We start from the raw sequence: 26957 nt of genomic DNA on the forward strand, positions 1-26957 counted from the left end.
CCTTGACTTTTCCATTCACCAAGATTCTCTGACTCAAACTGGTTCTTTTTCATCAACCAACTTCAGCAAAGATCAATGTGAGCCTTCAGATCGCATCAAGCCTCTCTTTCAGACAGACGAGACGTGCAAGTATTCAAACTTAGTTTTATTAATTGACACATTAAGTATCATGGGTACCTTTTTACAAAGGTGCGTTTGAACTAAGAATCTGATGTTTCCTTCAGACTGTAAATCTGCTGAATATCAAATGCTTCCATAACGTTATTCTTTATTTCTCTCCTCTTTACTGCTTAAGCTTTAGCCCTTTTCCTATACCAACTGTATGCGTGTGTGTGTGTGTGTGTGTGTGTGTGTGTGTATGTTGACCCTGAGAGGTCAAGTAAATACTTACAGCAGATCTAAATATTTATAAATAATTATAACTAGTTATGATTAATTATTCATATTTCCCCATGAGCTGATTCGCTACAATAGTGAGTTAGTTTATGTAGAGTGTCAGGTTCATTTTTATATTTATTTAACTTTCAGATTTATCTTTTGAAGTTTAACAGTGAGTTTAATAATTTTATCAACAGGATAGAATATTTTAAAGAGCATGAGAGAGAGAGAAAAAAATACTTAAAACTGCTAACACTTATGTTTGTGCTGTTGTTTTCTTACCAGAAATGATGTGATTTTCTGGAGAACAATGTTATTAAAAACTGTCTTTACTTACTGTATGGGATATTACAAAAGAAAGGTAAGATAGAAAGTGATCTTAAGGACTCAAAACAAAAACAATTCAAACCAAATAATTTTTGTAATTTTGTTCTTTTCCATACTTTTGAATTATATAATGTACAAAATGAAGACATAGCATATTTAATGAGAAATGACCATGCTGCCATTATTAAAAATTAAATTCGTTGTTCAGTTAATTATGATATTGTGACTAATATGATTTCAGTCTTTCAAAAATGTGAGTTTAATATTTTATCCCATATATAAAAAAATGTGAAAACGTACTGCATAATAGTAATGGCCCTAATTTTGCCCTAATCTTCTTCACCACATTAATTTTCTCTTTTTTTGTAAGCGTGTACCATGAGTGTTGCACAGACTGATCACCAGCACATCAGCACAATGTTCATTGTGTACTTATTTGCAATGTCATACCTAATTATTTAAGCTCAACTGCAATCTCATCTTTCTTTATTTCCTCCATGTCCATTATTTCCAGTCTGTGTCTCACCTCAAGCAAATGTCTCTATGGATTCTGAATTTACAGTGACATATGCTTCTGCTATCCACCCTCATGATGAGAGGGGATCTGTTCTGCCTACTTGTGTGTGTGTGTGTGTGTGTGTGTGTGTGTGTGTGTGCGCGAGTAAATTTGTTTGTGCACAGAACCTGGGGTGTTTTTTGATGGACTTTATCACATCCAGAACAGAAGCGCCAACAGGTCTTGAGTAGTGCGGCATGCTTTTTGACAGTCCCCCCTCCTCCCATAGGTGTAACATTCTCCCCCTGCTTCGTAGGGTTGTGTATTTTCCTGTTTTCGATCTGTTCTTATATGATCATCTTTAATCTTCCCTGCAAGCCTGACTCACTGCAGTACCGCAGCAGACCCGACGGGGGCGATGTTCCAAACAGTGCTTCATTTACCTGCGCAGTCGGTGGGGGGGGGAAGGTGGTCTTGGTGCTTGTTCATATCTTCATTAACAAATATCTTCATTACCGTGCTGAAAAACAATGGAAGTAAAAAACAACAGCCGTGCGATGAAACTATGGCAGCCCCTCGGGGCGTACTGCTGTTTGTAGTGACACAGAGGACAAGTTATGCTAATTGAGTGTTCTTTGCATAATTAGAAAAAAGAAACTTTATCATTATTATGAGTACAGAATAGCCAGACTGTGGGTAATTTAGAGTTTCCCAGCAGGGTGCTGCACAGTGGAAAATGAGCGAGAGAGAGAGAGAGTACAGAATAGCCAGACTGTGGATAATTTAGAGTTTCCCAGCAGGGTGCTGCACAGTGGAAAATGAGCGAGAGAGAGAGAGAGAGAGAGAGAGAGAGAGATGGAGAGAAAGAGAGAGAGGATGCCCTCTCAATGTTATTCTTCTGGATATAGAAAAGCATGTTCATCAAGATGCTTAGCCAAAGTGTCTTAATGATAATTACTTTCCTCAATGTGCTCTTTTCAAAGTGATTTAGTAAATTTGTTTTTGAAGAGCATTCATTTGCGATGGAAATTCACGAGGAAATATTTGGATTGAAGCAATTGGCGTACATTCAGGCAGATTGCCAGCATCTTTTTAGCAGGACCAGACGCTACTGAACCAATTAGGTGTCTTTGAAATATTAAGAGACCTTGCGTTTTATTTCTGCATCTGGTAAAACTTAGTCATTTGGAGTGCTATCATGTCTTCTCTCCTCTACTTTCCAACTTGGCCGACTGTAGTCTACCTTGAGACAGCAGAGAACATCCCCTTCTGCTTCAAAGGTTCTCTCGCCTTTTTCATCTTTGTGTACCAGCCCACGGCCAGAGCCATGGATTAATATTTCAAAACATGTTTCCCCTCTCTCTCTCTCTCTTTCTCATCCTACCTCCTTTCCTGCCCCCCTCCCCTTGCTGTCTCATATACACTGTCCTCGTTCCTTGTTCACCACTTACTCTCTCTCTCTTTCTCTCGCTCTTGCAGCCTAGCTGCAGACACGTGTGATATTTTCCCATATCTCATGTTTTGCTGCTCCGCTGCTCCCAGGGCCCAATCACTGGAGCAGTATGTTTTATGAATTAATAAGAGATGATCCTGGAAGGTCCAGGGAGGCAGCTAAGAGAGAGCCAAGAGCACAAAGATGGAGGGAGAGAGAGCGAGAGAGAAAGAGAAAAAAAAGAAAAGCGAGAGGGTGGAGGCTGCAGTCGAATTTTAATTAGCACCAAGGGGAATATCAGATTTTTTCCCCCTTAGTTCTTTCTGTGGATATCCAATGGCACACTGCTCTAAATCACTGTCATGCAAACAAGGTATTTCCCATCATGCCCTTGGTTTTTGGATGGTAAGTGTGTCACCGTGTGGTACAGCTTGGCTCGCTGGGTGCACCTGCTCCGCTGTCCTAATTGAACAGATGATCTGCCAATTTGTCATGTTTATCTTCAGCGCCTTTCCTCGGCGGCTTGCCCACTCCCACAGCCCCCTCGCAACACACTGCAGATGTTAGCAGCATTTTTTATGACAGATCTTGTAGTCATTACTGAATAATTCATGCTTGCATTAATGTCTTCAGATAGCAACTCCAGCTTCCCCCTCCCTCGTTCTTTCTTGCTCTACCTCCATCACTTCCCCTCTCCCTCTCTCTTTTCACTCACCCCGCCCCCCCAATCACATGGGAAAACTTTATCATGCCTCCCTCTGACAGCAAAGTATATGGATAAAATACCCCCCATTGATATGAAAATAGGATTTAAATTATTCACTGAGGTTTAAAGGTTAGTTGAAGGTTATTACTTGGGGACAGGCATAAAGGGAGGAGAGAGAGTCTCTTGGTGCATTGTTCACCGACGAGCAGACGAGGCGTCTGTGAAAGGCTAATTTGCAGCGCATGCTGCAGTGGCCTCTTGTGAATAAAGCCCAAAGCCTCTCAGGAGATTTTAACATGGGAGAAGTCAATTATTTATAAGGAAATTATGTTGGGCTTTTTCGCCCCGACGAAAAAACATTTCTGCCTGTAAATAAGGTGGAGCAGTAAATAAATAATCCGCTCCATCCGATTGCCGTTCTCGAGATTATTATGACATGTCATTTTTCTGCTCAGCCCAGCCAGGCGAGGATAATAAGAGAGCATCTTGGCAAGGGAGGGGTCCTTTGAGATTGCCTTCAACATAAATCAGATCAGTTGAAATGCTTGCAGGTTTTATATGGGTTGGATAATGGGGCTTAGAATACAGTGGACTTAATAAATCATTCCCTTTGTTGGTGTGTGCTCTTTTTTCCCTCTATGGGTTAAGAGCCAGAGCCGGTTCAGCGGTTGGTCCCTCTGTTCTTACGCCACTCTGTATCTCCATAGCAACCACGTGTGCAGGTACCGTGCTTTAGTGGGGAGTCATGAGGAGCTATGTGATGCAGACGGACCTCCTCCTTCTCTTCCTCCCTCGCTTTCTCCATCACAGACACACACAAACACATTCACAGCCTCCTTTTTTAATCTCTTTCCATCCTCCACTTCTACTGTGGAGTGACCTGAGGAGGTTTGTTTACAGAGCTTTGTTTATTTTCTCTTATAGCTCCCTGTCTCTTTGTCTCTGTCTCATTTGCATATTCCCGCACAGCACTACACCTCCTCCTTGCTGCGAAAACACTTGGTGGCTGTTTGCCTTAACGTTCCTGTTATTTCTCCTCTGATGACCCCACCATTCACGTGTCATGCTCGATTATAAACTTGCCAGTGGTTCTCAATCTGTGGTGCGCCTGGTGACCTGGTGGAAAAAAGTAAATAAAGTTCATTACAAAAATACTGTATTATAATTTAACATACTTAACAATACTGCAAACATTTAGAAATGTAAATTTTATATACAGTGGTGTGAAAAAGTGTTGGCCCCCTTCCTGATTTCTTATTTTTTTGCATGGTTTTATTTCAAAGTCGGTAACACTTTAGAATACTGTTCCATCGTTAATGAATAACGACACAGGAACAAATGACTAATACACTATTAACATTCTAGTAACCAGAGGCGGACAAAGTACTCAACTCTATTACTTGAGTGAAAGTACAGATACTGCTGTTGTGTGTAATGTATAATAATTAACTTCTTATTATTGAATTGTTGGATTTGCAACTGGTCAGTATTCAAAAAATGCTGGGAAATCACTTCATGTAGCCCTACAAGAGTGATTACTGATAAACTGTCTGAAAAAAAGAAAGTAACGTTTTAGAGAAGAAAAAAATCACCCACTGACTTTCAAAGCTGCCACATAGTAATGACTTTCTACTTCGAGGACCTTGACAGAAATGTAGTGGAGTGAAAAGTACAATAGTTGTCTTTTAAATGTAGTGAAGTTAAAGTCATAAGTTTCCAGAAAAAAAATAATACTCAAGTAAAGTACAGATACTCAAAAAGTGTACTTAAGAACAATACTCAAGTAAATGTACTTAGTTACTGTCCGCCTCTGCTAGTAACTACTATTAACTAACAAGAAACTCTGATTAACGATTTAGTAAGTAATAGTGCTCAGTTGAAACTGGTAGTTCATTATTATCTAATCAATAACTACTGTTTTTTTTCATATATCCTGGATAACTCCTAAGAACTACTGTATACAGGTTCATAATTAATGTGAATTATGCATAACGTATAATTAATTCTAAAGTAAAGATCATGGTAACCCACTAGTAATGACTCATGTATTACCAAATCCTTTTAAAGGAACTACTAATTACTTGGATCAATATTCTAAAGTGAAAAGCATCATAATTCCCTAATATTGGCTGGCGTCATTGTAAACTTTTGAGATATATGAAAGGTTTTGGATAGTAATGACTCAAGTGTTACTACATCCTTCTGAAGAAATTACTATTTATTTGGATCAGTATTCTAAAGTGAAGATCATGGTAACCCACTAGTAACGATTTAAGTGTTACCAAATCTAGCTAAATGAATTACTAACCAGAACCTTACAAAACCCTCAAAAGTTTACAATGATTTCAGTAATTACTAGGGAGTTATCACGATCTTCACTTTAGAATACTGATTAAAAAAATGTGTAATTCCTTTAGAAGGATGTAGTAATATCTGAATAATTACTATCCAGTACTTTACAAAACCCTAAAAAGCTTTCAATGATTTCAGTAATTACTAGAGAATTAATCATGTTATTCACTTTAGAATACTGATCCAAATAATTAGTAATTCCTTCTGAAGAATTTGGTAATACTTGAGTCAGTACTAGTGGGTTACCATGACCTTCACTTTAGAATTAATGATACATTATGCATTACTCATATTAATTATGAACCTGTATACAGTAGTTCTTAGTAGCTCTTAGAGAGGTATGAAAAAATAGTAGTTACTGATTAGCAAATAGTGAATGACCACATTCGAATAAGCACCATTACTTACTAATTCATTAATCAGAGTTTCTTGTTAGATACTAGTTACTAGAGTGCTAATATTGCGTTACTCATGTGTTCTTGTGTAGTTATTCATTAATGATGGAACAGTATTCTAAAGTGTTACCCTAATGTCTAATCTGCTTATAGTATATTTGTTTTATTTTATTTTAAAAAAGATTTAAAAAATCTAAAAATATTTAAAACTGCAAATATTAATTAAAAAATATATATATATTTTTTTGTTTATAAAAATGTATTACATTTTTTTTTATTTTATTACATTCTGTTGTTTGTGTCTAATGATTAAAGCCCAAATGAAACAAATCCCTGGTATATAAATAATCAAGGTGGCTCTTTTTTAACTCATGGTCTGATTTGACCAGACTTTATCTGTACGGTTTGAGAGCCACTTGTTTATGCCATTAATGTGGTTAAATAACATTTGTCAATTTCAAGGCCACAAACATACCCCTTTGTTTTGGTAAATCTGAAGGATTTGGTACAAGCAGTAATTGCTTACTTTTGGAACAAAACATTTTATTGTGGTAAAAATGAATGCCTCCTTGGGAATTTCCTCCCATGAGTTTTTAAGATAAGTAATGAGTCATTAGTTAGCAAGATTTGTGCTGGCTTTCCTAGGCTCCAGTGTGTGTGTGTGTGCACGTTAATATTTGAAATGGAAGTGTAGTCACATCAAAGATCCACAAGATGAGAGGAAGAATTAATTGCAACCTTGGGAAAGTGAGACAGAGCCGTATGTGGTAGTTTGTGCCTAGTCTCTTGTCTCCATCCGTCCAGTCCCTTTTTCTTTCATCCTCTCTCTCCTTCTTTCCCCCTCATTCTGTGTTTTGTCAGGAACATTTATGCTGAGCTTTAAGCCCCTCATAGATGCCTCTGAGTGATGTTAATTACAACCGTTACCACAATTCATGCTGAGTGTCAATATTCATCCCTATAGATGCTCTCTCCATTTTCTCACCAGTCGAGTATTCATTTGCTCTGAATAATACCAAGCTTATCAAAGTCAATCAGCTGTGAAACTCATTTTCAGATGGAAAATTTGAGGCTATTCTGACTTAATTTGGTAAAGACTGCTTTATTTGCCGTTCATAGAGCCCAGAAATTTGTTGGTTGGGCCCGTGACAGCAGAACACTTTGTTTTTGATAGTTTCTGAGCAGATCGTTAACTGAAAATAAGGAACTCGTGAGAGGCTTGACTGAAGCACTCTAGCAGAAAGGCAGTTCCAGATGGCCAAGCGCTGGTCGAGAAAGCAGATGTGCTTAAATAGGAACACACACATCACACTGTTCCACTTCTTCAAATGGAGCATAGGAGGCTGTCATATATCACTAAAACACATATACTGGTGCATTCATGCGGCAAAACATGCATTCACACTCCTTCTCTCTGCCTATTGATCTGGCTCAGTAACTCGGAAGTTAATGCCTTCCTGTGATGATGCTGCCGTTTTGAAAGTCCCATATTGGTTGAGTTTGCCCCTCCACACCTTATGTTCATTTTTTATACAGCGTTTGTCTGTTGATGAACATGTCCTTTAAATGCACTCACTATTTCATCATATTCATTCATTTTAAATCCATTTTACTCTGACTGAAATGGCATATCGTTTTAAGCCACAAAATTGTCTATTTAGTTGATGCAAAATGTTAAACTGTGTAAATCAACAGAATTTCTAAATATTTGTAAACATGTAAACATTTATTAAACGTATCAGAAATCTATTAACATAAATAAAAACACATGTTCTTGTGAAAACCTGAGCTCCAGAAATCATATTGTTTAATAATGTATTTGCTACTTTTAGATGCGTGTTGTGATTTGTAGGTGGTTCATAATTGGCAGACTGTCATTTTCCATATATACATATTGCAGTATTATTTTGTCATTTTATAGTACGTATATAATATTTTGTTTTATTTTAATATCAAATATTTTAATTAAAAAACTTTACAGTACAGTCATGATGTAACAACATCTTTTTCTTGTATTGTCTAGTCTTTCTTATCCAATAAACCCTGTCAAAAAACATTTTCGTCAGTAATTTTGATTTGACAACATTAACATTTGTTGGCCCCCAACCTTTCTGTCGTCTTGAGGTCAAGATCATGACCTTTCACACCATGTAATGAACAGATCCATAGCTCGACTGAATGACTAAGCATGAAATAATGCATATTTGGCATGCATTATAATAACAAATCCATATTGAATACTTACATACAGTAACACATTCCTTGTTGCAAAGGCCTCAGTTTGCTATTTTGGGATAGCCATGATTGATGAGCGATGCAGATTTGACATATGCTGTCATTGATGCACCTTAGAGGAGTCCACATTTGTCTCTCTCCCTTCCGATGCCGTGGAAGGCTGTGGATCAGATGTTTGCTGTCAGACAATGCTGGACTTAATGGATGGTGTCAGCAGAGGGGATCACTGCCATCTCCCTCCCCACTCATCCCTCCAACAAGCCTACAAAAACTGCACTCCATCTCCGGTGAAGCCAAGAGGCACTTCTGCAAGGAGTTTTTCCTGCTGCTCCAAACAGCTTGTCTGATTACAGGCTGATCAATACTTGGCCTCTCTCCCCCTCCTGGCAAGGGAAATGATGCGACACAAGAAGCTGTGACAATGACTGGGCCCTGGAGGGGGTGCGTGCATGGTCTCAGAGAAATGGTCCTGCTATTAACTCAGCTGGCCTCCTCTGCTGTGTCATTGTTAAACACTGGCAAGGAAGAGCAGCTCGTATTAAATGCCTGACAAATGCCATCATAATTGCACTCTTCGATTTTAATCGATGAAATTAGTCTCTTTTTTTTTTAAGGCGTGCCGTTGTCAGTCTGATTGCTGTGGAAATGAAATCCATCCATTCACCCCAGCCCTCTTGTTATGCTCTCTGAGGTTCTGTCAATACAGTTTTTCCCAGCTATGTTTTGACCATGTTATATGGCAAAATGGCTCTTCTGCTATTATGGCTGCCATTAAAAGAGTTAGATATCTTGCTCTTTGTCAGTGTCTATGTTCCCCTTCTTGTGTCTCCATTAGGGTGTTGTCTCTCTTAAAAACTCTTTGAACCCATAACCATTAAAGATGTTGAAAGGGGCACATTTCTCTCCAATATTCAGATTAGCAGTCAATCAATGAGTGCATTTACATGCACGCTTTTTCGCGCTAAACGTGAAGGGTCATGTAAACACCCTGAACTGTGTTCATTTGTCGGATAAAGGTCATTAATTGTTGCAAAACCCTGTAGGCACCATAGTAAACATTTTATTTTTTTCTGGCAGCTTATTCGGTGTGCGCATATCTGCTTACATTTTGACGTCAACACCAGAAGAAAAAAAAACAGACAATTTCAAAACTTTATGTAAATTTGATTGTAAATTGTCTATTTTTATAATGACCTATACTACACTACTCAAATTATTCTGTTCTCTATTTTAATATATTTTGAAATGTAATTTATTTCTGTGCTTGCAAAGCAAAAATTTTTTCTTTGTCTTCAGTGTCACTGTCACGCTCCCTACTGTGAGGAGCGAGGAACGAGGAGACGGAGGGGAATTCACGAAGATACATACTTTATTATTTCACACAGAACCAGGCACACACACGTAGGAAACAGGTAACGACGTTCAGACTCGACAAAGAAACATCCGACAGACTACACTTTAAATACAAGACATAACGAGGGAGTAAATTAAACGCACCTGAATCAAATAAACAAACACAGGTGGAGACTAATGAAGTCAATGAAATAATCAGAACAGGAACATAACCAAAAAAATGCTAAACACTGGGACACAGGGAGCACATGGGGAACAAAACACAACACAATCCTGACAGTCACATGATCCTTCAGAAATCATTCTAATTTGTTATTTGGTGCTCAAAAACATTATCAATGTTGAAAACGGTTTTTGCTGCTTAATATTTTTGTGGAAACTGTAATACATTACCATTCAAAAGTTTGGAAATGAATACTTTGCTGAATAAAAGATTCAAATTGATCAAAAGTAACAGTAAAGATATTTATAATGTTAATAATTCTATTTCAAATAAATGCTGTACTTTTGAACTTTCTACCCATCAAAGAATCCTGAAAAAGGATAGCAGTTTCCACAAAAAATATTAGGCAGCAAAAACCTATTATTTTTATTTTGTATGTTTTATGAAGGGCCATGTGACACTGAAGACTGGCATAATGGCTGCTGAAAATTCACAGAAATAAATTACATTTTAAAATATATTAAAATAGAAAACAGTTCTTTTAAATTGTAATAATATGTCACAATATTATTTTATTTAACTGTATTTGTCATCAAATAAATGCAGCCTTGATGAGCATAAGACATAAAAAAAAATACATCTTTATTATTCAAAATTTTTGACCGGTAATGTAGTTTTTGAGAGTTATCAGTAAGGATGCTTGATTTACTGATTTATTGGCCTTCTGTAACATGAAAATAATTATCAGCCTATCGTATTGGCCAGAATATTTGCATTTTGTTGTAAACACACTCAATATGTGTTTATCAATAAAGATTCTGAATCATTTACATTTCCTCCCACCAGTCTTGAATATTGGGTTACATCCTTGCTCATACTTCATTGATTTCTGATAGCTTACACTAGAATCGGATACTCTAGAGTGTCGGCTCACTTTGAAGTTATTTTGCCTGATACTGCAGAGGCGAGATTAGTGATATGATGTGTCCTTTGCCATACTGTGTAATGCCCCTGGTCCTCTGTGTGGGTCACACCGCTTATCTCCCCATCAGAGGCGGCCTGCTAGCTTTTACAGCCTCCGTTATTTACGGCTGAGCCAGCATGTCTCGCTCTCACTGTCTCTCTGAGGCCCCGCCATTTCTATTGAACGCTTTTATAGTCTCCCCACCGTTTCCTTGTTTGAAACAATATAGCCGGGACTGTTGTTATTGATTCTACCGGATTGTGCCCTGGGTAAGTGCTCCTTTGAGCCTTGCTGCTAAATAAAGCCATCGTTCCAACAGCAGATGACAGCACTCTTTAGATCCTGGCTGCCTTCTAATGGCTCTAGTATTACTCATATGTTAATTGATTGGGCGGCGGAGGAGGAAGCCGGCAGTTAGGTGGAAATGACTCTGCTCAGCACAGAAGTCTGATGCAGGCCTTTCAGAGAAATAAGTTACCAAGCCGAGTGACAATGAGGTCAATCAACTGCACAGAGAGAGGGAAAATTACTTTGATGATTAAATTGATCGGAATTACTGAAGCATCGTAATGGACTACCTGCCTCCAGCTACTATTTCAAGACTGGTCCTCTATAACGTTTACATCTCAGAGCACTGTAGAAAATTATTATTGTTGCTCTCTAGTTTACTTACTATTATGAACAGTGTTGGGGGTAAAGCATTACAAGTAACGCGAGTTACGTAATCAGATTACTTTTTTCAAGTAACTAGTAAAGTAACGCATTACTTTTTAATTTACAAGAGAATATCTGAGTTACTTTTTCAAATAAGTAATGCACGTTGCTTTTTTTTTTCCAATTTATTGATTGACAGCTCTCCTGTCCCCATGTTGAGAGAAATCAGAAGATGTTACTGTAGTTCTTTTCCCTTCAGTCTGAGGCTTATTCATTTAACTTTTGGTGTGAAAAGGCTTTTATATTGCCCAAAAATATAACTTTTTTATTTTAAAAACAAACAAACAAGCCCTGTCCAAATTTAAAAAGTAACGCAAAAGTAACATAACGCATTACTTTCCATAAAAAAATTACTAAGTAACGTAATTAGTTAATTTTATATGGAGTAATGCAATATTGTAATGCATTACTTTTAAAAGTAACTTTCCCCAATACTGATTACGAAGCTCTTATTACTTGCAGGAACAGAAGACATGCATCTCATTGTAGCTTTTCTATTACGATGTACTTCTATTATGATATGCCAACTAATTATGGTTATTTTATATTTTGTAACATCAGTTTGTTCCTCTACTTAAAATGATCAGTTTACCCATTATTGTCCCATGTTTTTTTAAATGTTGAGATTCTTTTTAATAGTATTTCTTAAGTAGTATTTATTATCTCATGAGTTTTCATGTGATGTTGTCAACAGAACAAGACAATAGAGTTTAGTCAGGGTAATATTGCCAAATTTAGTTTTTGATAGGAATGAAAATGAGGCTGTGAGAGATAGAAGTACAGTGTGATCAATGGGTTGTACTGTTTTTTAACAACATACTGATTGTTCAGTTGACGAAACTTCATAAAACAGTTTTGAAAGTTGTGAGTTGTAAACATTACGTGATCTTGGACTTTTATACAGTGCATGCCATTGTAAAGATTATAGCCTTGTTTTCATCCATGTTAAATTGAATATGGCATCTAATTAAGGTCTAATTAAACCTAATTAATAAGGTCTGTAAGCGCTTTGCTCACCATGATGTGTACTTTTCTCACAGAAAACACTTTGAAACATTTTGAACAATTTAAAATAATGTAAATAGATGTAATATTTGCACAAAAAGTTTTTTTGGCAATACAACTTTAAAAATAATTTTTCAGTTGAATAGGTAGACCTACGTAAATTTTTACAGTGATGGCACATTTTAAGTCTTGGCAATATAATTATTTAAATTTAAAGGCCTCCAGTGAATTTAGGGTCAAAAATGTAAACTAAAAAGCCATACAAACTGTTGCCTTCATTTTTTCCGAACACCTCCTTCTCATCATGTCTTATTTGTCATCACCCTGCAGATGGGAGAAATGACACAAGGGGGCAATCGACAGGCTTCAGATTGCAGCTCAATGAGCCAAACAGCCAGAGGAAATGTTTGCAGTTTAGGCGGTTAAATGCAAGACAAACATCTGGCCTGTCACTGTATAATCCCAAACATAATCCAATTGGCTGCACTCATCTGATGGTGTTTTCAGGGTGTGCGTAGGGAACTGCTAAAGTCAGATATTATTCTTCTGTGTATCTGAGATGCTCGCCAGTGCTACTCCTTTGTTAGTAATGTTTTTGTGGCCATATACGCTGGAAGCCGTGCTAAAAAAATATAACCCAAGTCACCCGCAGTAAACGGCCCATTCATCCTCCGTCGTTTTCCTTGTATCTCTCTTTCTCTTCCTCCCTCCTTCTCTCTTACCTGCTCTGTCTTAGGCCTCATTTCCTTTCTTGTCCCATGGATGATTAGGAGCAGCCTGCAGCATTTATCATGGGTTGAGAGGAGGAGAATAGGACAGTTTGAGGCTGAAAAGGGGCAAAAATAAGGGAATATCATCTTAACCCATTTGATCTCCAGACCTACAGATATGTGATGGATTTTAAGGAATATAGAGTTTGTAAAATGAGTATGAACCTGTGCTTTGTATAACAGAAATTACTCTCTTATAGACTTATTTAGAGTAGAATAGAATAGACGGCTTATTTAATATGACATGAAAAAAAATGAGGCTGTGAGGGGCAGAAATATAGTACATTCAAAATCAGGTCTAATTTTCTCATCCTATTTAATCCAGATATTTTTTTCTCATATTCTGTTGACATTGACTTTAATGTTTTTCTGTTTGATGTCCCTGAGTAAAATAATAAGCCATTTTGATTAATTAGCTCTTATTTTGCCTTAAAATTATTTTTTATAGTTCCTCTGAAGTAAATCAAAGCCCAGTAAGCAGATATGTCATAATGGACTAAATATGCCAATATTTTCTGTTTTTGTCTCTCCACAAATCATCAGTTTTTCTCAGAAATGTGACGTGGTTTCCATTTTAGTGACATGTTTGTTTCTGAGGTCAATTTGACTTGTATCTCTACGGTTTCGCATGCGAGAATAAACTTTTTTAATTTAATGTTTTAAATTTGATGTCTCTGTCTAAGACCCCATATATTAGCAATGTTATGTTATTTCTTCATTATTGAGGATGTGTAATCAGAGTTGAATTACAGTTTATAATCTCTTAAAGTTCGTGGAATTTATGAATTATGAAGCTTATAGTAATGTTGTGTCATTTAGATGTTAAAACCCCAAACAGAACATTTTTGTTTCTGTCAAATTAAATATGATCTATTACCTTACTGTTGCTAATGCTGTATTCTCTTTGTGATACCGTGATGGTATTTTGTACATTGAGCTAATTTTTGCTAATGGAAGGGCCTCTTTTTACTAGTCGCTAATGAATATTAATCACTAATCACTATGCGAGGCACGGTTAATTTGGCTAGCTGTGCAAGGGCACCATTTTCTGTTTATGTGTCTTTATGCGTGTCCAACCTGCTATTCACCAACCACCACCGACCACCCCCCCACCACTGGCTCGCTGCCAGGCAGAAGCATTATTATGATCATCAGTCAGAGAGAGGGGCGGCTAAATGTCATTATTGCATGCTGCAAGTGCCTCTCGGGAATCTGAGGCTGCCCGTTTAATTTCCCTAACAGCCTGAGAAAATGTTTCTTTGCATCAGTACTCTGGTCTGTGGCAAAAAAAAAAAAAAACATCTATCAGCCACCACGCAATTAATGACATAGATCATTTACATAGTCACACAGCTAATTTTCATAATGTTCCCTTTATTATCAGAGGAAGAAATTAACCCAGGAATTTATTTACATATCCACTGCAAATGGTAACAGTGCGCTAATTGGCTGTTAGATGATTAATAGGCTTACAGCAGATGCTAATGAATCATGCACTCACTGTTCTGAAGGTGCTCTTGCAGTGTGTTTGTGTTTTGGCAGCATAATTAGTCTGATAATTATGTACTTGTTGCGTTTGCTTTCAAGCAAATACAATCAAACATTGAAAAGATTAAAGTGGATTGTATTAGTGAGAGCAAGTGTTAGCTCTAGCACTAAACGACCTCGGCTAGACGATTATAGATTTTTGTTGCTGCTTTAAGTTACTACTTGAAAAACGAGTGATGATTTCTGGGCAAGGTAGATTTGTGAACCAAAAACAGACAAGCACAAGTTTCAACGCTTGAATCTAAGGGAATATTGACAAATTGTAGCATGCAACTCAGTTTGAGTGACAGTTTGAGACTTAATTAGGCAAATGAGACCGTCTGGCATATAATTCAATGAAAACATCTGTTTCCATTTCTAACTCAATTTCAGGGAATTTATTTTTACCGAGTGTTTTTTTTTTTTTTTGAGGAATGTTGCTCTACACTTTAGTGAACTCTGAATGTTTACTTTATTTGCTAGTGTGTGTATGTATATATAGTGTGTATATAAACACACACATACAGTCTTTCATTTATCAAAAACAAAGTAGTATAATGCATATGCGTATCTTTAACAACATCAGTAATGAATCATTAATGATACTGACCCAAAATTGGCTTCATTTGAAATGGACATCACTGAAAATAATGGTAAAATCCAGTTCAGAGAGTAAGTCAGACACAGTGTTATTTTAGTATCATTGAGATACTAATATAGTTTTTATTAATACTTTGAGTTAGATTTAATTTTTATAGTTTCCATTTTCACTTTAATTTTGTTTAAGGGAGACCTGACTATGAATACTTGTGGCTTATTAGATTAACATTGGTATTCGCTGTATAAATGTGAAATAAAAACAGTCTAGATGTTATAGTTTTTAATAACTGAAAAAATCCTTTCACTCGTTAAAATATGTTAAAATAATTACACTCTGAGTTTTTTTTTTTTAAGTTATAAAAAATATTTTTTTGTGTGTGTTTCTAAAAACAATAACCCTGGAATCAGCTCATATGACCTGGCTGTCACCCATAATTATTATTATTATTATTTTAAAGAACTGGCTTATAAGAGTCATTTGTTCATGAACCGGACTACAGTGGTTGTGCTGTAAGGTTTTGATTCACTCATTTGTTTGAGAATTGAACTACACTGTTCATTTTTGCATGCAGACAGAGAAGACTCAATAGGAAAGTGTTTCTTGCCATTTTTCCTGACTCTATTTTTATGAATTTATTTATTTATTCATAGACTTCTGACTCAATTCACAGCACAACAATTTCTTTTGTAGTGACACTGAAACACTAGCATAAATATATTCTCTATATGTTATTTTGGATAAATTAATAAATACTTTGTTTTTAGATACTGTAACCCAAATTATACAGTTAAACTCCTGATTCAGACATTAAATGAGTGTGATTATACTGTTAATGTTTGGATGAACTCTTCAATTATGTCCCTGTAACAGTATCCAACTGCATTCTGCATATTAACGGGCCTTAGATAAAAGCAGATCAAGAGAAACCCCCGGGTGAAATCGTCCAGGACTGCAGAGGTGCACTGCCCTGTAATTAAAAGAGTCCAGTAAGTCCATTGACTCTGCACAATATCCTATAATAAAACCCCCAAATCGGCTCTAGCTGGAGAACCATTAGAAAGCATTGCTTATGAATATTTGATGCAAATCCTCCTTTTTGTCTTGGACACAGCTTGAAGCAGGAATTGCATTGATCTGCTGTTATAATCACAGATTAAAAAGCTCTCCCCAAACCATTCCCTGATTAAAGGCCTGTTTACATGTCATACTCGCACACCACTGCTGCCTTTTCATAGGCCTTGAACAGGCCCCCATAGGCTGAACCGTGCAGCTAAAACCAACTGAAACTAATGGGCCCCTCACTGGCTGCTGAGAGCAGGGTTTCTTTTAGATTTGTGTTTCAACTCGTTAGTTTCTAGATTTGGCCAGAGTCTATAAAATGTCCCTTATGAAATATTAAATTCAGCAAATCCTCTAGGAACTCAGCTAAAAAGGGAGTTATATCACTTTGTCTTTGCGGATCATTTCGTCGCAGTGACTTGTGTGCTCTGACCGCATAGTCACCAGAAAATGGTCCTTTGAACCTTAAAGCCTTTACGGAAAATAAGAAACAAACCGCTGTTATGTGCGGTTTTGTGTGTGCTACTCAACCTCTAAAAGAGCAAGAGAAACTGGGCTCAGGCACAAGAGTTTCTTAACCTACTTTTCAACAATCATTAAGTATTTCCACTGAAATCTACTTGAATTCATGATGTGTTTTTGACTGTATTAGATGGTTCTACCACGAAGACAAACTGGAGAACTTCTTTAGTCTCTGTTCTCTCATTCCCTGGCTTCATGAGACTGTTTAAACAATTCACAATTCTCATTTATAACCTCCACTTTGTATGAGATACATTTTGCCAATCATGAAAAATTTAAGTTATCAAATAACATCAAATAATGGCACAGCAGCTAAACTCATACTTAACCTTTCTGTTGGTAAGCCTGGATTAAGCACTGACCAATTCTTTCTGCCAAAAGCAGTTACATTGAGGATTGACTCTTGGGTCATTTCTAAATATTAGTTTTTGTGCTGTTATAAATAGATGAATTATGCGTCAAATTAATAGTTCATGTATCCTCATGTTGTTCTCATGTTTTCATTATATTGAAATTGAATGAGGATTGGTATTTTCAAGGTCCAAAATCGAGCTTTTTACACTGCGCTTAACCCAGGTTATTGTCATTCTAAACCCAACTTTTAACCCCAGGTAGAGCAACGTTTCACAGCGTGGTTAACATGGCTTTTTACCTGGGGTTATGAAACCCAGCTCCAGAGTAGGGTTAGCAGCGTTTTTGTAGTATTAACACCGCATTGTGAAATGTGTACAATGTGAAATGATGTGGTGATAAAATGTTACAGCTAGATGCTTATCAACAGACACCCGATCGTGCGCTTTGGACAGTCATCTGCTTTGAACACATGGAAAACATGGTCACTGAAACACTGCATGTTGTATAAACAGTAGTTTTAGAGTTTGAGTTGGAAAAATGTCAAATGGTGACAGAAGGTTCAATTCGTGCCTTTACAGTCCGATAAGTACATTCAGTAAAAACTTGATAGTAGGGGAGAGTGGGGTAAGACGAGCCATTTTTTACTTATGTGGTCCTCAAGATAAGGGAAAATGAGGCAGCAGTGCAGTAAAAGTATCGAAATTAATTTCAGGATGTTTCCTGTCATTTTAAATTATCAGAAGGTATCTATGACAAAGGGTTCTAAAAACATGGCTTCTTATAAAAAGTGTTCCCGTGGCTCAATTTGCCCCAGGTTAAGGGAAAGTTGACCCGGGTCAGTGGGTAAGATGCACCATGGGTGAAATTTTAAAATTTAAAACTTTTAAAAACGAATTTAATAATAACATTTCTTTTTACAAACATTAACATTTCTTTTCTTAAAGCTAACTTAAACAACATAAAACAAACCAAATGAAGTTTAAATTTCCGTCTTTAATTGTTTGCATTTCTGAAACAATATATTGAACACCAAAGATGTAACCGAATAAATGTCACTGAAACTAATAAACATTTTAGTCAAAAGATTCTTGGCATGGTAGCTTTTCTGTAATGTCAAACAGGCCATTAGGGACTACAGGTGGAAAGATATATATGATTATAATGTGATGAAAAGCATCTTCTGGTTCTTATCGGAGAAGGATTTGGTGCACTTGTAAACTGTCTTTATCAAATAAACTACAAATAATATGTATGTATGTGATAAACCAAACCAGTTACGTAATATCACATTAAAATACCAGTTTATACTTCAGAGATTTAACTTAACTTTAATACCTTATGGTGGGGTAAGTTAAAATGCTGGCTCAATTTACCCCACAGCATTTGTGTCACTTTGCCCCATAGCTGACATTTTGGGAAAAAATGACAGTAAAAGTGTACAGTTGCCAAGATACAGGGGGTGGGTCAACTTACCCTCTAGCTCAACTTACCCCACTCTCCCTTATAGGAGGCAATATATGATATGAAAATGCACAATGCTAGAGCCAGTATGTAAACTGGTTGCGTGCTGCATTTGTCCAATCAATGGCACTGACATCGCAAATATGCAAATAAGAACATTAACCCAGGGTTTAGGAATGTACAGTGTGAAATGTTAGCATACGAATTCCCAGGATTAACTGTTAAACCCGGGTAAATTATGAGCAGTGTGAAATGTGAAACAAGATAACCCAGGATTTTGTTTACCTGGGGTTTAGAATAAGTGCAAAAAGCCCTAATGAGTCACATGAAATATTCAAGTTGTCTGTGCATATTTTTCGTCAGTGCAGATGTAATTCAACAATTTGATATTGAAGCTAAAAAGAGAGTGATGTAGATTTATCTGGCTTCTTGTTTCTGTCTCCAGAAAGATGGATGGCAGCAGGTTGAGGGGCCCTTAGCAGTGTTCAGCATGTCTGCCATCAGATTACAGGCTTCTGGGAGCCCAGTGCTCCCCGTGTTCACGTCAAGAAGGGGCTTGAAGCATAGCAATTATGGAGAAATCACATAACGTATGGTGCGACTCTTACCTTCACTTGTCATCCTGACCACATCTCATTTGCACAGCCTCTCATCTTAAGTGGCAATGAAAAATTGCTATAATATAAAAGATTACATAATAAGCTATTTGCATCTCCGTATTTTTGAGTTTCCCTTAAGCATAGCATAGTGCAGCTAAGCTCTTGTTCAGTGGAGCTGCTTCATGTCTAGAGCGGAGACAGAACGGGGCTGCGGGTCAAAAGATCAGCAATCAAATCAGTGTAGTGTTGGGTTGTGGAGAGTACTTGAGTGACAACTGTCACAGGGTGCATCCAAAATCGCACATTATAAACTCTCTGCCTTCTTGGATGAGCTCTTGTGGTGACATATGCGATAGTGACCTCAAAATAAGGGCAAGTTGATGAGAGGGTTTGGGACAAGTGAATTAGCATAGCTCAGGATGCGTGTCTGAGGCGGCTCTGTGGAGATTCGTGTACACTTGAGTTGCCCGCTCACACACTGTCCTTCTAACCTTCACTTTGTGGTTATACGATCAGTGCATGTTTAACGCTTGCCTGGGTTTTAAGCCACGCTGAAAGTGCCCGAGAATTAAAGCACCATGCACTTTCGTTAGTGTTCTGCCTTTGGGAACGGTCCAGCTTTGTAAGATCTGATTTCCCAGCTTGTCAACATTGATTATGCACTGCTGTGTTTGAGAAAACACAGTTTTCCTCCATTCTGTTTTAAAGGGCTTGTAGGAGCAGATCTCTCTTTGAACCATATGACTCTGAAAGAGTTGGTCAGAACTGATAAATGATTTTTAGATGTAATAAATAATGCTGAAAGAATAAGCATTATTCTTAAGCATTTTACTCATTTTGGCTATAGTTGGTTTACTTTTTTCTAAAAACTTGAGGAACACAAGTAATGCATCTCAACGCAGCTTTTCTATTATAATACAATATTGTTTGTTGCTGTTATTTTAATCAGGTGAGTTAGATTTATGCACTTTTTGTGTCTAAATAGGCCTACACTGAAAAAAGTGTATTTTTGTTGTTGTTGTTCGGTCCCATTCATCCTCTTCCCAGCATGAATTGAGGCATGAATAAGTATTTTTGGATTGTTTGACTGTTCGCTTGTTTTATTTATACCGTTTTTTGTTGATTTTGCTGTCACATTTAGTAACTTAGTCTTGTGATGTGAGGATGAGTTTGTTTCTATTACTCAGATTTATCAGTTTGTTGATTATTACCCTAGTTGTCATTAATTTACCAAGTTTTCCGGTGTGTGTGTGTAGCAAATCAAAGGTGTTTAATGTGTTTATTGGTTTGTGAGTGTTTATGTGTTGTCATTAGTATAAATCAATAAGCACTTTGCTCACCATGTGGTTTTCTTATATAAGTACATCATATCTAGCATTGTGGAATATGAGTATGAAGAGCTTTTTTTAAAGTGATGCAGCTTAGACAAACTAAATCAAGGCAATTGATACAATAAAGGCAAATGCAAAAAGTTTAAATCTCTCCTCACTTTACTCATATGATATAATAAATCTGAATGGCATCAAATAAAAAGTGTCGGCTGATGATGTACAGATGTGGATAGCAAAATTCTGCCCCAATCATAACTGTGTCTGTCAGTTAGCACTCAAATGCAGCTGGTTCTTCCTAACTTGTTTATAGTACTGGAAGGAAACATCCCTGTGCTGTCAATCAAAATGATGGTGATGTCATTATATCCACTGTGAGGGAGTGAGTGCTGGATGAAGCAGGCCTGACCTTGTGGACCACAGCGGCCTTGCGAAAGATGGGAGGCTTGTTGAATAGATAATAATCAGGAGCAGAACCAGCAATGCCAGACAAAGACTCCTGTTTCTGTATGTTGATAACTGGCTGCTGTGTCTGGGCTGAGACACCCGGATGATGTTTCTTCTTTCTCTTTATATGAAACTGGATGATGAATTGGGTAAGGTATAGTCTTAACTTTTCTGGATACATTCTGAAATTTGGTAAGGATAGACAGAATAAGATGAAACGAATCTGATCAAAGTGGCATCTTCAGGAAATTTTTAATGGAATAGCCAGAGGCGCACAATAAAATTCCTAAAGCATGGCACAATAAAATGTACACTGGAAAAAAGTGGTTATTTCAAGGATCTGTTTGTACCACTTTTGACTCACATTAAACAAGATTTTCCCACATAAAACACATTATTTAGGTTATCTGGGGTGAAAATGTTTTTTAAAATGAACCGTAAAAAAACAAACAGTTTGATATGGTAATTCCTGTGTAAATACATTTATACCGCTTCTATGCATTACATTTTCTAAATGTGTATTTTGATTTAAAACCATATTTGATGCTCAGTTCCATTACTCTGTGTGGTGAAAAGCTAATTTATTTTAGTATTAAATTATGATAATTACGATTATTTCGTCACAGTATGTGAACCCATTCAGTAGTGAATGTGAAATTATCATTCTTAATTCAGTTAAACATAAAGCTGATTATCTATGGAACATACACTTGGCCTAATGAGACAGAAAAAAAATGTGTGAAAAATGCACTCACAATATCTTTAGATAAATGAAAAAACAGTAATTTTCAGTTACAGATGCCAATATAAAAATTAGCTATATATAGTCAGCCATGATTCATTTATTCTGGGAAAAAAGATCCAGAGATATCATCATTTCTAAGTTGCTTTGGATAATAGTAAATGTAATGTAAATGTAGATTAAAAAAATTTGAACAAAGAGTCTGGCCTAAGCGGATAATTCACCCAAAAATGAAAATTCTGTCCTCATTTCCTCACTCTTGTGTCATTCCAAACTTGTGTGACTTAATTTCTTCTGTGGAACATATAAAATATTTTGAGAAATTTCTCAGTGTTATTTTTGTCCGGACAATGAAAGTCAATGGTCAAAAAACGGTCCCGACACTTTTCAGAATATCCTATTTTGTGTTTCTTTCAGAAGTAGGAAATGCATGTTGGTTTGAAACGACATGAGAGTGTCAGTGATGACAGAATTTACATTTTTGAGTGAACTATACCTTTAAAATTGCCCAAATATTTTTGGGGCGATTGTATCTGTGTAAATTGGGATGAAACAAAATAGCCAGATACAACATAGAAGTTTATAATTGGAAGATAGTGATAATACGTTATTATGGGTCAGCTTAAACACCTGCACCTAGCTCTGGTGTGATCACAATCATCCTGTTACGTTAAGACTGATTTCAGCACAGGTTGAGGTACCAATCAATGGAGAGAAAGAGAGAGTCAGGGGCCTCTCTTGCACTCTGACTCTGTTGAATACTGATTGTCTCTCTGTCTGCCGCCTCTGCCACTGAGCCATAGAATTGCTCTCTTCTCATTCTCCAGCACTTGTGCCTTCCCTCGCTGATGGACAGCCGATTCATAAGCCGTTCCCACTGAAGAGTAACATTTCTCATTTTGCATCTGATTCCTCCCTAACAAGGCGATTGCACCGTTGCATTTGAATACGGAGATAATGAAAAATGTTATGAATATTTCAACAGTGTGACAAAAGAGAAGTTTGTTCGATGGCTCTGTCCTCTGATCAATCCCCACCAGACCAAACAGGCTTAATATGTGAGAACAAGCGATCCAACTTATCTGTGATGTGAATGTATAATGTTAGGATTTTTAATAACTGCAGAGTGGCCCCGGGGCCTGTCTGCAAAATGGCTGGTGCACTTTGGTATTTGTGCATTTCATTTCTGTTGAATCATTAATGTTTCTCTAGGCTAACAGCTCATCTGGCAGCAGCAGTGGGATCAAAGACAGGCTGAACTAAATGCCTGCATTGAGCGGTACTCCATCAAAGGCATCAAGCCTTTTTATTTATCGCATAAATGCGTGTGTTCTATTCTCAGGATGTTTTCCTAATGCTATATACCTCTTTCATGCAGCTCAGGTCAGGGCAGACAGAACAGGCCCACTGTGACCTTTGACCTCAAACTTGAACTTGTATTGTGTCATGCAAGTAGGTGCAAACAAGCATCTTATCGAATAGGCAACTCAAGGTTGAGTATTCCAGATGAATATGCACTTTAATGGATGTGTATTATTATTTCTGTCATGGCCAACACGATCTGTGCTCACTATGATCAAAATAGTGTTTGTACAGAGGCAATTACTTTGATATAATTAATCCTAAATGGATAAGTGGATCAGTGTACCTGGCAGAGACTGTCAAGGATACTGACAAAGCATCTTAATAGCAATCTATCTCATACCGCCAAGATACACTTTTAAAAGGCAAGGTGCTGGTTTAGAGGTTAAGATAATTAAAGTCCAATTCTCTCTTTCACATCTTACAATGATAGTAATTAATCTTGCACATCTTCAGACTGAATTGCCAAAGTAGTGTGTAAGAATGCTGAATTACTTTGCTTTTTTAGGTAGCCTTCACTCAACGTCTTGCCATTGCTGTTTAAGATATTGGGCACTGTTTAGTTTTAAAGTGATAATTCATCTAAAATTGAAAAAAAAAAGTGTCATTATTATTCACATGTCATTCCAAACCTTCCAAATCCAATAGAAAGTCAATAGGGTCCAATGTTGTTTTGGACCCCATTGACTTTTACTGTATGGACAAACATTTTTCAAAATATCTTCTTTTGTGTTCTTTCAAAAGAAAGAAATCTTGCTAGTTTGGAATGACATGATGACAGAATTTTGGGCAAACTACCACGTTAAAGAATTTAAATCAAGGGCCATTTGTTTGAAAATTGCGGTGAATTCATGATTATGCATTGTTGGCTGTCGAGCACTGCAGGGAGGGCAGTTTATGTGCAAACTATAGAACACTTGAATGTAAACGGCGGTGTACTTTACCCATCTAAAGCCCTGATTTACATTGCATCCTAAGCAGCCTTTCTGAGCCCAGTGAGGTGTGAAGAAATGTAATGAAACAGAGCCTCTGTTTATGAGGGGAACATTCATATTCATTAGCAGTCAGTCATTAGCATACGATGCCTGTGACGAAGCCTGATGCATGTTTTATGAGCACGGTTAATGGTACATTGACAGCGCAATAAAAACGAAGGGAAAGTGTGTGTGAGAGAGAGAGACGCTTCCCCAGGAAAGCCACAGGGCGCTGGGCGGGTTATTGATTCTCCCCTGTGTCCTATTGATCTCTGATGTTTTCATCTCACAAAGGCCCTGCTAAGCTGCCGTGTATCTGAGAGACACACTGACAGCGCAGCCCATTGACTCTGGCTATCAATAGCCGCGGAGCTGGATATCATTAAATCCTCATCATTGTGTTTTTATCCTCCACACACCACTGACTGCCTCTGGTGACCTCCAAATGAAGCTGCATGTTGCACGGGTCGACACCGTCTGGCACAGAGGACAATCCGGTGGTACCTCTATTATTATAAAAAAAAATTATAGTGAAAAAATACACTATATATATATATATATATATATATAGTGTATTTTTTCATTACATTTTAAGTTTTCAATTTTTCCCACATTTTTTTCTTTACAGTACAGAAATTTGCAAAATTAAATATATAAATTTCACACTGGCCTTGGGCCAACAGACTATCCTTATTGTTTATCTCTGACATTAAAATGCTTTAAAGGATTGATTAATCATTTATTATTGTTTATTGCTTTATTATTTATTTGATTTAAATTTGAATATGTTGACATTAGTTAATGCATCTTCAAGTAATATGAACTTACTATGAACAATAATATATTTTTAATAATTAAATGTTATAAAAGTACTGTTCATTCTTAGCTGATGGTACTTAATGCAATAACATCATGAATGAATTTTTTAGCTTTTATATGAAAGTAATAATTACATTTTTTAGGACAAGCACCAATTTTCTTAAAAATAAGTAGATAAATAAATAAATCTAGCTTTTCTTTACAATAGTGAATATGACAAATGGAAATCTTTTGCTCTTGCTAGCAGCATAATTGTAACAATTTTTACTTCAATTTATAAGTCTAGACTGCATGAGTAACTAATAACGAGTTATTAAAATGCAGAATATTCCATAATTTGAAGCAGATAGGCACATTCCTATTGCATAATGCATGCAGGGAAAGATCAAAGGGAAGTCATGTGTGAGACATGGTGAGATTGTCTCCTGTTGCTAACAGCCCCTGTGTAATGGTTTCTCCGGCTGTTAATGGAGGTTTTGCTCTCTTGCACTCCCCTGACTGTATACCTGGGGGGGAGTTTAGCACGAGGTCGTGGATGCTTAAGGAGTGGAGGTTAGAGGGAGGAGTCAGTCATAAACATCGCTCCAGGCATGTTTCTCATCACACCGCAGCTCTGATCACATGTTTTCTTAATATCTCTGCATCTCTCCCATATCCTTTTCCCGCCGCACAATCATCTGTCCTTGTTATTATTGCTTCGCCCCTTTCAGCTTATTGATCATGTGATGAAGAGTGTTCTAGCGGAAGAAGAAGAGTCATCGTGGCTCCACTAATCTAAGGGTTTTCATTTTGCCGCTGTGGATCTATGGCGCAGGTTATTGATGGATATTCTCAGCTCCTCAGCCACTCCATCCATTTAGTTTATTTCCAGTGCAGTTGTTGATTTGTTGTGTTCTAATGCCATCCACACTAGCCTAGCCAAAACCCTAGCCATAAAGTCTATATATAATCCACATTTAGACCACTTCAATGCAGCATGGAGTACATCCATTAAAACAAAGTATTACATTTTATGCTCATCTTTTATTTAATTGTCAGTGGTATTGGGTATATGAAGGTATGAAGGTATACAAATGTATCATACCAGGGCTCAACGGTAAAGATTTATTAATTTATTTAAAAGGGTATGCAGTTCTACTAGTGGTTTACTTGTCCTGCAACCATTTTCAGTAGCCCCACCACAAAAGAATGATTTATTTGTATTTGGATTAAATATTTATATATTTTATATTAAATATTAAGTTTTCTAAAATATTTTGTTTTTATTTTATTTATTTTTCATTTTTATTCTTGACAAAAATAAAATAATATGCAACAAGTTGGAAAATATACAAATAAAATTGTAATTTCATAAAAACATGGCATAAAAAGGCATACAATGCAAAAAATTAAACTAATTAGTTTGTATTTTTTATTCATTACCCTTATATTCTCATTGAAACTGGCCCAAAACTACTCTCAAACTGGACCTTATTGTTCAGCTCTATACTTTGAATGTTTCAATTAAAGACATTTTAAATATGAAATCCTTTGCTTAACATCCATACATGTGTGAAATTTATTGATTTGTTTACAGAGGTCATTAAGGTCATGGTTGCATTTCCTCAAAATAGTCAATTATCTTAACTATCTTAATTATCTTAATGATATTCCATGTCATACTATGTGGGCAAGAGTTTCAAAACAAACAAATTCATATAATAAGGCATTGTTTGTTTTTTTTTTCCGTTTGTTTTTTTTGTTAGTACAGAAGTTCTGAACTCTGAACTGCTGGTAAACTCCAACAGAGTTTATAATTAGATATTTCTACATAGGGTATATAAAGGTCAGTCCTTTGGAGGGGTTCACTATTTAATCAGGCATGCTCAAACA

At 36.7% G+C, this 26957-nt stretch overlaps 1 long non-coding RNA gene across 1 annotated transcript; it reads right to left on the reverse strand.

Annotated features, from left to right (window-relative positions):
* Positions 1 to 12236: 12236 nt before the first annotated feature.
* LOC107672231 (uncharacterized) lies at positions 12237 to 23923 on the reverse strand. Its single transcript, XR_001632300.1, has 3 exons — positions 23911 to 23923; positions 20841 to 20843; positions 12237 to 12355 (listed from the first exon to the last, which is right to left on the reverse strand). It is a non-coding gene; the product is annotated as an uncharacterized LOC107672231 (long non-coding RNA).
* Between the last annotated feature and the right edge of the window lie 3034 nt (positions 23924 to 26957).

Source organism: Sinocyclocheilus anshuiensis, unplaced genomic scaffold, assembly GCF_001515605.1.
Source record: "Sinocyclocheilus anshuiensis isolate Anshui unplaced genomic scaffold, SAMN03320099.WGS_v1.1 scaffold997, whole genome shotgun sequence".
NCBI classification, from domain to species: Eukaryota; Metazoa; Chordata; class Actinopteri; order Cypriniformes; family Cyprinidae; genus Sinocyclocheilus; species Sinocyclocheilus anshuiensis.